We start from the raw sequence: 12136 nt of genomic DNA, 5'->3' as shown, positions 1-12136 counted from the left end.
CATTTTACCACCAAAAACTGTATCTTGATGTTCCTGCATAGTGATGCCCTGAACCTCATTAAGCAATAATATTTCATGATCATCTGGGAATCTATATCCAGCAATAATTCGAACATTTCTGATTTCTTGTGAGGGCAGTTTCTGTGGAAGGCAAAGGACAGACGTCAGCTTGCAGGGGATCACGAGGAAACTCTGAGGGAGCAAGAAGCAAAGTCCAGTCAGTGGGATTATGTGGAGTTCCAGGAGTCTGGAAGCAAGGGGTAGAAGGGAGATTGAGTGACAGTAAATCACACACACCCTAAAATCTTTGATACGTACAATCTAATCAATACTGTGCTTGTTTCTTGCATTCCTTATCAATGAAGAAGAAGAAGAAGAAGAAGAAGAAGAGTTTGGATTTGATATCCCGCCTTTCACTCCCCTTCAGGAGTCTCAAAGCGGCTAACATTCTCCTTTCCCTTCCTCCCCCACAACAAACACTCTGTGAGGTGAGTGGGGCTGAGAGACTTCAAAGAAGTGTGACTAGCCCAAGGTCACCCAGAAGCTGCATGTGGAGGAGCGGAGACTCGAACCCGGTTCCCCAGATTACAAGACTACCGCTCTTAACCACTACACCACACTGGCTCTCATGAGCGTGTGCACCCTGGTAACATTGCACTGTATCCAGCAAAGACACCCTTTTTGTTCAAGGACTTCCGCTTCTGCACCAGAATTTCCTCTCCCTCTCTTTAACACACACCTTTCAAACCTGTTTTAAGGGTTCCTCTAACTCTCTGGAGCAGATCTGGGGGAGGCACTGGCGATGTGCCTCAGGAAGAGGAGAGGGTTCTTGCTCATTCAGGATGGTTTCATAGGATACAATCCATAGAGAACAATGCAAGTGAGTTGAGGAAACTGAATATTGCAGCAAATTGCCCTTCATCCAGTTGTGGAATTAACTTTGGAGATTGTCCAACTGAAACTAGAATTCGGGAAGAGCGGAATGCAATAGTTGAGTCCAAATAATAATAAATGAGCTCAGTATGGAAAATCTGTTCACATACCAGGTTTGTGGTGCTTGATAAATTAAACAAACCAGAATATAAACAAAACACACAATGAGATTTTGAACCACCTAGCAGGTAATAAGATGAGTGGCATTTTAATTTTTTGAGCACAACTTGTGTGGCCTTTCCTGAGATAGTTTATTTGGTTTTCTTAGTCTTTTCTTATTCAAGCGATTCCCCCACCCCAAGATTTAAAAGTATTTTCTTTTTCATGCTTTCAGTTGTACAGATAGCACCATCTACAGTTACATAAGTTAAATTTATATATTTTTTAAAATCTAGGACAGTAAAACATCCAACCAACATGACTTCACAGTTTAGAGTTATCATTTGCAAATTATGTTTTCAATAATGGGATATTAGAAAATCACATATTCCTAATTGAAAGCAAATAGTTGTTTAATATTGATTCCTTGAAGAGCTTTTCCAAATATGTGTTGATTGAACAATTTCTGACTATTATTTGTATTGCTGACACTGACACATTATTAGAATGATAGCTATTTTATGAAGTATTAAATTATATCATTAAAAGTGTTTCATTAAGTAGACTTCAAATAATGTGCAGACAAACATGGAAATTAAGGATATGACCCTTAAGAAAACACTGATTTCAGAAGTAGAGAGTCTTAATTAAGAAATTAAGACCTTCAATATTCTTCAGGAGATAAAAGGTAATTCAATCCTGTTAGAGGGTAGTTTAGGAGGAAACCAACTTTCTTTAGACATAGAGCCTCCCAGCCGTGCCTCTTCATGCTCAGCCTTCATGGAAAAAATGATCAAGATGATTCAGGCACAGAATGAGGTATATTGTTCGCAACAGGAGTGTTTTAATGAACGTTCTCAGAAGGAGAAATATAGGAATGCAAATTAAAGTTCTAAACCGCTCATAGTTATAACTGGTCAGATATAATCATCGTGTGTCTTTAAGACTAGGGGGTCTCTCTGTGTAAAACAGGTGAACAGACAGTAGCACCTGACTTCCTGACAGCTGAGTTGCTGCCTTGCCAGGAAGGAGAGAGGGAAGAGGAGACAGCAGGGCTACTGGCTCAGTATGAACAAACCAGCAGAGGCAATCCAGCGCTCATGCTGATGAGTGTGCAATGTCCTGAATTAAGTTTCTGCAACCTCACCCATCACCTTCCCAGGAAGCTGCATCCATTGAGCTGTTGGGAGGCTAGGGCTTCCTGGAAGCTCCTGGCCAAGTTTATCAAAAAGAAACTATTGATTTTTTTCATATTTTGATTCTAACATTTTGAGGTTTTGACAAGGATGTGCAGCACATAACATTTTGTTCAGACCTGAATTAGGTGGTTTTGAAAGTGATCTGATTTGATCCAGGCTGCATCAGAGCTCACCCATTTTGCCTTTGGTCCTGTTCAGAAATGTAGGGACTTTAAAAATGGTTACAAGTTTGTCTTCTCAGAATTGGAAGAAAATTTCAGAAATGATAGCCCCTTCAGAGGAGATCTATACCACTACATTCAGGATAGCAGCAGGAGTTTTCCTGCAAGGACAATCTTTATAGTTTTGAGTGATTTAAAAATGGATATGGTTGTCCCCCCTATTGTTTTGTTTGGAAATTTGTGTACAAAGATGTTTACATAGAAGTTTCCTTATGCAAGATACCTGCCAAATTTCAGAAGAATAGATGCAGGGTGTTTTGTTGTTGATTTGCTCTGCTCTTAATGATGGGGGCCTTTAAAGCAGATCTGGAGGTAGAACTAACAATATATTTGCTTACCTTCCTGTGATTTTGAGGAGAGACTGTAGGCAAAATTGTTCACCTACAAACTTTCAAAAAGATTGGTGTAGGGGCTTATATGTTCAAAACAGTTTGTAGGGAGTTATGGAAGAGGAGCTTTCTGCTATCCTGACAGTGGATAATTATACAGTGGTACCTCGGGTTAAGAACTTAATTCGTTCTGGAATGGGGCCTCCCGCTGCCGCCGTGCCGCCAGAGCACGATTTCTGAAGCGTTTGTAACCCGAAGCGTTTGTAACCTGAGGTACAGTATCCTCAAAGCACTGTGATAGGAAATAGAATGGAAAGCCCTGAAAAAGATATTGCCTGCTTGGAGGTTAGAGCTGTTAGTCAGTAAACCACCTCACCACCCACTTTACCCCTGCCCTTCTGTGGAGAGCTTGAGCAAAACACAACAATCCGCTTGAGTTCTCTGGGATTTTTGTAGCTCAGAGGCAGCTCTGAAGCTTTAGGAGCAGCCTTCTTCATCATCGTCTTCATTTCATTTTTTAAGGGAAAAAATCTCAAAGCAGTTTACAATCTACATTAAAACATCAAAACAATCCAGAATAAAAGCATTAAAGAAGAAAGGCAAATATAAAGTGTACATTCAAAGCAACATAATTAACAGGAACCTAAAAAATTATCTTAAACATGTCAAAATAAAACATTATAAAGTAGGTCAGCTACAGAATGCACATTTAACACAGCTAACGAAAGAATCATAACATTTCAAAAGAAAATGTTAGTAATGGAAGTCAAACATAAAATGCACATTTAAAAGAGCATTATTAGCAAGAGAATAAAATATTATCAAAAGCATAGAGCATATCTGCTGCTGTTGCTGCCAATCTTAAATGGCATAGGGCGGCCTTACTGCTTGACCTGCTCTGGCCTAGTCCTATGCAAGAGGCTGTTTTGCTGGTGTGACACACTACTTTCATGATCTGCTATAAAGACAGGATACTGATGCTGACGAAAGGGGGAGGGCCATAGCTCAGCCACAGAGCATCTGCTTTCCATGAAGAATGTCCCAGATTTATTCCCAGGCGTCTCCAGATAGGGTTGAGAGAGTCTCTGCCGGAAACCCTAGAGCAGTGTTTTTCAAGGCACACTTGTTTCATGAAAAAAATCACGAGGCACACCACCATTAGAAAATGTTAAAAAATTTAACTCTGTGCCTATATTGACTATATATAAAGTAATTCTCTTGAATAGGAATCAAATAAACACAAAGAAAGTATTTTATAATTACTTTATTATGAAATAGTAAGCAAACAGAAATATGAAAAATTATAAAATACTTTATTTTTAAATCTTTCGAATTTTTCAATTTTTCCCACGGCACACCAGGCAACATCTCGCGGCACACTAGTGTGCCACGGAACAGTGGTTGAAAAACACTGCCCTAGAGAGCTGCTGGCAATCAAATGTGGACAATACTGAGCTACGTGGACCAGGGGTCTCACTTCATATGAGGCAGCTTCCTATGTTCTCATGGATTTGATTAAACCTGATTTTTCTAGATGAGATGGATTTTAATAACCCAACATTTATGGAGACATACCGTACTTTCCGTCTATAAGACACTCCCATGGATAAGATACTCCCAAATTTTGGGGACTCAATATTAAGAAAATGGGGGGAGATAGTACAGAATGGGAGGAATGCCAGAAAAAAGCTCACATAAATTCCAAACACTTGCATCAAACGCAACACAGAAGCCTCCTATTGTATTTCCAATCAACACCAGCCACTGCCAATCACATGCCCAATTGCTGCAGCAGAGCCCAATCACCAGCAGACATTCGGAAAAGTACGGTACATTCTGCTCCTTTTAGGAGAGCTTTTATGAAGCTTAGGTTTCAGCCTATGACTCCCATGGCCTATCATTTCTGGATTTGTGGCAAAAGCTAAGCAGAAAATGCTGTGTACTATGCAGTGTCACTCTTATATTAGGCCAGAAGAGAGTACAGCCATTCCCCCACTTACAGGGGGATTACATTCCAGGCGCCCATGCACATAAGCAAAAATTGTGTTAACACCCTCTCTGCTGGTCTCTCTCCAATCCAGACAAAAAATCCACAACTAGAATTGAAGTTCTGGGGTTGGCTGGAGGATGTGCAGAAAAGCGTTGGCAGTGGTGCTACAGCGTGTATCAGCTGTTAGGCAGGGAGGATGAGCAGCCTAAACAAAGCCCCACTGTGCCTCCAATTTCTTCAGGGCTTCCTCTGCCCTCGTGATGTCCTCTTTGGCCACAAAGACTCTCCAGCTCTCTCCTGCCATTTCCAGATTTGAATCAAATTATTTATTTACTTCCTGGCACTGCACATATATGCAGTCACGTGAGATTTGTTCATGAATAAGTTGAGGGATACAGTGGTACCTCAGGTTACAGACGCTTCAGGTTATAGATGCTTCAGGTTACAGACTCCGCTAACCCAGAAATAGTACCTCGGGTTAAGAACTTTGCTTCAGGATGAGAACAGAAATTGTGCAGCGGCAGCACAGCAGCAGCAGGAGGCCCCATTAGCTAAAGTGGTGCTTCTAGTTAAGAACAGTTTCAGGTTAAGAACAGACCTCCAGAACGAATTAAGTTCTTAACCTGAGGTACCACCAGTGGCGTAGCGTGGGTTGTCAGCACCCGGGGCAAGGCAAGTAATTTGTGTCCCCTAACCCGTGGATTTGCGCCCCCTAACCCTAACTCCCAGGTGTTGCGCCCGGTGCGGCCGCCCCCCCCTGCACCCCCCACGCTACACCACTGGGTACCACTGTACCTGTATACATGGACTGTTCCACCCCAATATTACAGGGGAAAGCCTATGAGAGAAAAGCTTTGTTTACTACATACAGAGCGTTCCTTTTTGAGATGACCACAAATAACATTTGGGTAAATGTTTTAAATGAGGTGGTTGTTAACTGTATATGTGATTTCTGGTCTAATGTTGTATTGTATCACATTTAATCAAATTTCCTGCCACTAGGCAGGATCAATTTGATCCACAGCTAAATACAATTAGTGACTTGAATTTTTACCCAGAATTCCCCACCTTAGGGGCAGAATTTGGTGCAGGTAGACAGTCTGAATGTTTTATATTAGAACCTATGGTCAGCTCAGACACTTGTAACAACTTCAGCAAATCCCAATATTTTGCCCCTCCACACACGTACAGTCTCCCTTTTGTGTTCCCATCTATGGAAATATGACTACTAGTTTTAGTGCTGTGAAATGAATGTCAGATGTTAGGATCTGGAAATAAAAGGATAATTTGAATATTTCTTCTTATGATTATTAAAAATGTAAGACACTCTAAAGTACTAAAATAATTCTTCATTGTGTCTCTAGAGAAATTTGGCTAACAACTGTTCTTATTTGATACGCTGGCATATGTCTTGAAAGACAGAGACAAAGAGAAAATCTGTCAAAAGTGTTGAAAAAAATGAGAGCTAAAGTATAATAGAAGTTCAGATTCAGATATTGACTTTTTTTGAATTACTCAGTTCAAAGCAAACATGACATGTTTGGTAAGAGGATAATATTGACAGGCTACCATTGTGGATCAGTGAAACAAAGAATTTGCACTTGAACGAAAGCTGCCTTTCACAGTGTTTGATCAAATACAACACTGAGTTGAGTGTCTGCTCCTCTACAAACCAGAAATGTCCAAATATTTAAACACTGTGATGACAGTTTATCTGCCATTCATGGCATTCAACCACCTCTGGATAGTTAGAGCTACAGCTTTGGGGAGCTCCAGAATTGGTATAAGACGGAACGACGCACCACAAATGCAGCGGCAGCAGATTGCATTTCCACTTGCTGTGGGAACCATAGGCCTGCCCTATGCCCTTTGTTAACTTAATGGATTCTCTAATCTGTTACTTCCTGTATCCTGATTCATTACTCTGAAATAAAGGGAGGGGGCAAGACTTCCAGTTCATAGGGTCCACTTGCCTGGGCATTTTTGCCCTGAAGGCAGGAAGTGGGTAATAACGGGTTGTGATACAGGATGCTCCTTTGGGCAAAGTGAGGCATAGCCCTCCAGAGCCATAGTCCAGTATTTGTGTTGGTGGAGTGGGGGTAAGTACGGTGTGAGTGTTTCTATGCTTTTGCTTGCTGAAATCCTTGATCTCTCTCTTCCTACCTTTCCCCTCCCTCTAGGCCCTGTTCCCCCTTTCTTTCTTTCTTTCTTTCTTTCTTTCTTTCTTTCTTTCTTTGGATGTGAAGTGTGTATGAGGATCCTGTGCTAGGTACCTGCATGTTATACACACAGTGTCTGTCTGCTAAAATATGTATTCCTGGAAAAGAATTAGCCTGAAGTATAATCTTAATGATGTTTTAAATTGTATATTGTGTTTTGATTTTAATTTACAGTTTTGACTGCTTTGCTTTGTTTTGGGAAACACACAGAGAACTCTTGTTTTTGGAGATGATATAAATGCAGTTAAATTAATCCCACTTACATGGGAGTAAGCTCCATTAAATTCAGTAGGACTTATTTCAGAGTAGACATTGTTAGGATTGAGGCCTAAGGTTGTGGCCAAGCCCAATATAATTGGCTTGCTCAATTCCCATGATCAGCTATTCTCTGTTAAATTTAATTAAAACAGGTGAGCCTGATTTCGTTTCATTTAAGGAAAGACCTTAGATCCATGTATGTATACACAGTCACACTTACAAGACTGATCCTACCATCTGCAGCAGGAGAAAACAAGGTGGTTTGATCTGACATGTGACAGCCCTTTAGATATTTGAAGATGGCTATTGTGTCTCCTCTCGGTCTCCTCTCTTCCAGGCTGAACATACCCAACTCCCTCAACTGTTCTTGTAAGGCTTGGTTCCCAGACCCTTTGTTATTTTGGTTGCCCTCCTCTGCATACCTTCCAGCTTGTCTGTTATGTAGTGAAGTTCCCCCTGGGCCAGCAGGGGGATACTGTAGATAGTTTTCACTCAGGTCTGTAGATAGTTTTCACTCAGGTCCATGTCAGTTATTTTAGGTGGGAAACTCTGGGTTGTTGTTGCTACAATGTTGACAGCCGGCTGCCTATAAAAGCAGGCCGGCTGAGCTGTTTGCTGTTCAGTTTGCTGTTCCAGCTTACAAAATAAAGAGCTGCTTTGGAGACATCGCTGTGTCGTCTGCCATGTCTACCCACTATTCGACATTGTCAATATCCTTCTTAAATAGTGGCACCCAGAACTGAACACAGTATTTCAGGTGTGGCCTGACCAAGGCAGAATAGAGCTGTACTGTTACTTTCCTTGAGGTGGAGGATGGCAAGAAACCAGAAAAACCTGGCCTGGTCCATGTGACACCCCCCCCCCCCCCGTTCCACCTCTGTGGCCTTATTGGCCCCACCTACATGACCTCCTTGCCCACAGGCCACTGGAAAGAGTTGATTGGCTGCTTATAGGCAACTTACAGAAACAACTTGGAGTTTTGATTCTTTGTACACGTAGTGGGAGGGTATGAGAAGTGTCTGACTATGTGTGAGTGAAGCAAAATGATATGATCTGGGTCGAGGACAGGTGAGGGAACACAGAATCCTTTCAAGGCTTTGCCCTGGTTGCCCTAGCTGAGAAACAACACTGTTAGTCCACAAAGCAGTGTTTTCTGCCTGTTCCATTCCATCTTCAAACTCCAGCTGACGGGTTCAGTGCTAGCCTCAGAGACCTATGCTAGAGAACATGTTCTAGCTAGTCTAGGTTTGATCTAGAATTTGAGTTTGTCCACACACAGGAAAGTCCATGACATCTACATTTCAGCAGCTGGTGGAAACAGCAGTGGCATTGCGATTCTGCCCTTCACACCCCACACTTCAGAGTATTAGCAAGTTAAAGGCTGTTGGCCAGATTGACAATCCCATATCTCTAAATTACAGCAACCTAATTTGAATGTGTTTGCCTAAGACTAAAGAGATTTATAGGACAAATATATTTAAAAATGGGTGCATGGATCCAGTTTTACAGTCTCTGCAAAATGACATTGTTTATAAGTTTTCCAGAAATACTTGAGCCAAATATGTGGAGACCAAACTCTTGGCAGTTAACAAATATGAAATACTTCAAGATAAAAGACATGGGAAATTTGTGTCCTTTCAGTTTTGTAGGTCTAACATACACAGTAAACATTAGTAAGTCTAATTAAAAGCTGTAAAAATGTCTTCTCTAATAATCTGTCTTGTGATTTGCAAGTATCAAATACAGGGAAGAAGATAAATAAAATTTACTCTTTGGCCTCCCTTTGGAGCACAGAGGTGTTGTGTGTGGAATATTTCAGTATGCAACTCCAACAGGCCTCATTAGCTTGCCATCTGCCACGGTGCATAGATGCTAAAATGTTGTTATTGCAAGGTTCATTGAGCAGTAAAATTATAATATTTTTGTAAAAAAAAAAACATTTTAAGTAAAAAAAATCCCTTGAAAGAGACAAGGTGCCAAATTATGATTGAGGCTGTGATCTCATTAAAAAAAGGAAGAATGAAAGATGCCACAGAATAAAATCTTCTATATCTCTACCTTTCTCACTACTGCTTGTATCCATATATCTATCTCTCTGTCAGTTGGACTATCCTTAGGACTAAATTACAGAAGCTTGCAATTTGGATGATAAAGAGTTGTCACACCAAAAGACAGATTGTACAAATTAACTTTGTCCTGATTCTGCGTGCAGCACAATTTTGGCATCCCAAGTCCTAGCTGTTGGTTCTTCTTCTTCCTGACTTAGCCACATGGGTGAACTTACTCAGGGGGTGAATGGGGTACTATTGCTTTTCTAGTCTCTGTTGTTTTTAAAGTGACATACTATTAGAGATGAAAAGGTAACCTTTGCATTAAGGTACATTGTCTCCATGAGCCAGAATTCTAATGATACCCAGGAAAATATGCTTTATCCCAGTTATTTCTGCTCAGGACTCTTTTTACTCGTTTGTGGGGTATAAATGATTGGAGCTGTCAAAAAAAGTTGTTGTGCAGTTTCATTAAGGAAACTTTTTCTCAGCTATTTCTATTCATCATCAGTCCTAGGAAATTCTGTACAAAGAAAGGAAAATTAATAGCTGCAGGAAGTCTTGTTAGTTGGACAGTTATCTGTAACTGTGAAAAAGATAGCTTTAGAAATATTTCTCTTTCTATTTATAAAAACCAGCTACAGAGCCCTCGGGCTAAATATAAACCACATTTATTACTTACATTCCACATCTGTATAAAGGTATACAGTGCTATTTTTCTAGAAAAATAGGTAACGCCTCCCTTGTTCTCTTATAATGGCAAGGGCACCCACCTGAGAGGTGCTGAAACTGAGTTCCTGTGAGTTCCGGCTCAAAAATCCCTGAAGGTATCCAGTTGCAATAGAAATTATTCAACACCCATTGCAAATCAGGTTTATTATCAAAATTTACAGACTTTCAGCTGTTTGCAACGGGCAAATCAAACAAAAGCAATTGAAATAGCTCAACACAATGGATGCTTCAAGTGGTTTCCCTAAATTCAGCTGAAATTGCAAGCTATACTGGCTTCTCCAGTCTTATCACCCTTCACAAACAAGGAGCAGGATACAAAAAGATAGTGAAGGCACTGAAAGTTCCTAGGGACACCGTTGGAAGCAGAGTTCGCAAATTCAAAGTTACAGGAACAGTGGTTACACTACCTGGACCATTGCACAGGATCCTCATAATCCAGAGGCCTTCCAGGAGGGGCCTGGGGTTGAGAAGAGGGGCCCTGGCATGCCCTAAGCTCAGGTTGTGGCACCTGCATGGCTGGAATCTCTGACCCCAGACACCCAGTGAGACCCTGGAGACTTGGCTTGCTCCACACCAGGGCTCAACGCTGGATAATTCTCATGGTTAGGTGTTTCCTAATACTGACGGAGGTACCATTCTATCAGCAAGGATTGTTTGAATGTGCAGCAGGATTCTTGCCCTACTTCCATGCCAACCCTGCTTTCTACTGTTGTTGAATAAAGATTTGGCCCAATTTCCCCCCAGCTCTGTGTCCTACCTAGTTATTTCACTGTTGTCACGGAGCCCCAAACTGTTCCTGCTAGGACAACTGTATTACGTCTAGAGTACCTAAAGCTTCTTAGGGTGCATAATTGATTTACCAAGGTACATAGGCTAGAACTAGACATTAGGGCACATTGTTATTATTAGTAATAGTAGTAGTGGTATGCCACCTTCATCTGAAGTTCACAGGCAGTTCACAATATAAAATATGTTTTCGGGTGCTGTGTTCTCATGCCCCCCCCCCAAATGGGATGTCCCAATTCAATAAGCACAGTTGAGTGATACGCATTCCACAAACAGGGAGCCACTGCAGAAAAGGCCCATTCTTGTGTTACCACCCTCAGGACCTTTTGTGACGGAGACACATGAAGAAGGACCTCAGATAAAGATTACAGACTCTGTACTGGTTCATACAGCACCTTGAGAAGTAGAGACATCACCTTGCCAACAAAGGTTCGTATAGTTAAAGCTATGGTTTTCCCAGTAGTGATGTATGGAAGTGAGAGCTGGACCATAAAGAAGGCTGATCGCCGAAGAATTGATGCTTTTGAATTATGGTGCTGGAGGAGACTCTTGAGAGTCCCATGGACTGCAAGAAGATCAAACCTCTCCATACTGAAGGAAATCAACCCTGAGTGCTCACTGGAAGGACAGATTGTGAAGCTGAGGCTCCAGTACTTTGGCCACCTCATGAGAAGAGAAGACTCCCTGGAGAAGACCCTGATGTTGGGAAAGATGGAGGGCACAAGGAGAAGGGGACGGCAGAGGACGAGATGGTTGGATAGTGTTTTCGAGGTTACCAGCATGAGTTTGACCAAACTGCGGGAGGCAGTGGAGGACAGAGGTGCCTGGCGTTCTCTGGTCCATGGGGTCACGAAGAGTCGGACACGACTAAACGACTAAACAACAACAACAACACTGGTTCATATGCAGAGAGGCAGTCCTTTGGGTTTTGTGGTCCTGAGCCATTTAAGACTTTATAGGTCAAAACCAGCACATTGAATTCAACCCCAAAACAAATAGGAAGGTAGTGCAGTTGGGCGATGATTGGTGTAATATAATGAAGCCTTCCTGCCCCACTGGGCAACCTGGCCACCCAATTCTGCACAAGTTTCTGACCCTCTTCAGAGGCAGTTCTACATATAAAATGTTGCAGTGATCTAACCTAGAGGTTACCAGAGCATAGACCACAGAAGTTAAGCCGCATGTGAGGCTGCCATCAAAAACAGCAGTCCTGTGCGTATCTCCTCCCCACCTAACCCACCACTCCAACCTAATAAATGGAACCTGAGATTGCACTGGCTTTGCCTGCCTTTGCAACTGATACCCAGGGAAGTGGTGTGTGC

The 12136-nt window shown here is 41.8% G+C and overlaps 1 protein-coding gene across 1 annotated transcript in view; it reads left to right on the top strand.

Annotated features, from left to right (window-relative positions):
* The window catches only part of LOC310842696 (uncharacterized protein), a 1538459-nt gene extending 1528149 nt beyond the window's left edge, over positions 1 to 10310 (top strand). Inside the window, exon 6 of the mRNA XM_083734851.1 lies at positions 10091 to 10310. The gene's annotated coding sequence lies outside the window, so the exon portion shown is untranslated. The remainder of the gene's footprint in view (positions 1 to 10090) is intronic.
* Positions 10311 to 12136: the final 1826 nt, after the last annotated feature.

Source organism: Podarcis gaigeae, assembly GCF_964106915.1.
Source record: "Podarcis gaigeae genome assembly, chromosome: 4".
Taxonomy (NCBI): domain Eukaryota; kingdom Metazoa; phylum Chordata; class Lepidosauria; order Squamata; family Lacertidae; genus Podarcis; species Podarcis gaigeae.
Note: the sequence above shows the minus strand (reverse complement) of the source record. Positions and strands in the feature narration are given on the sequence as shown.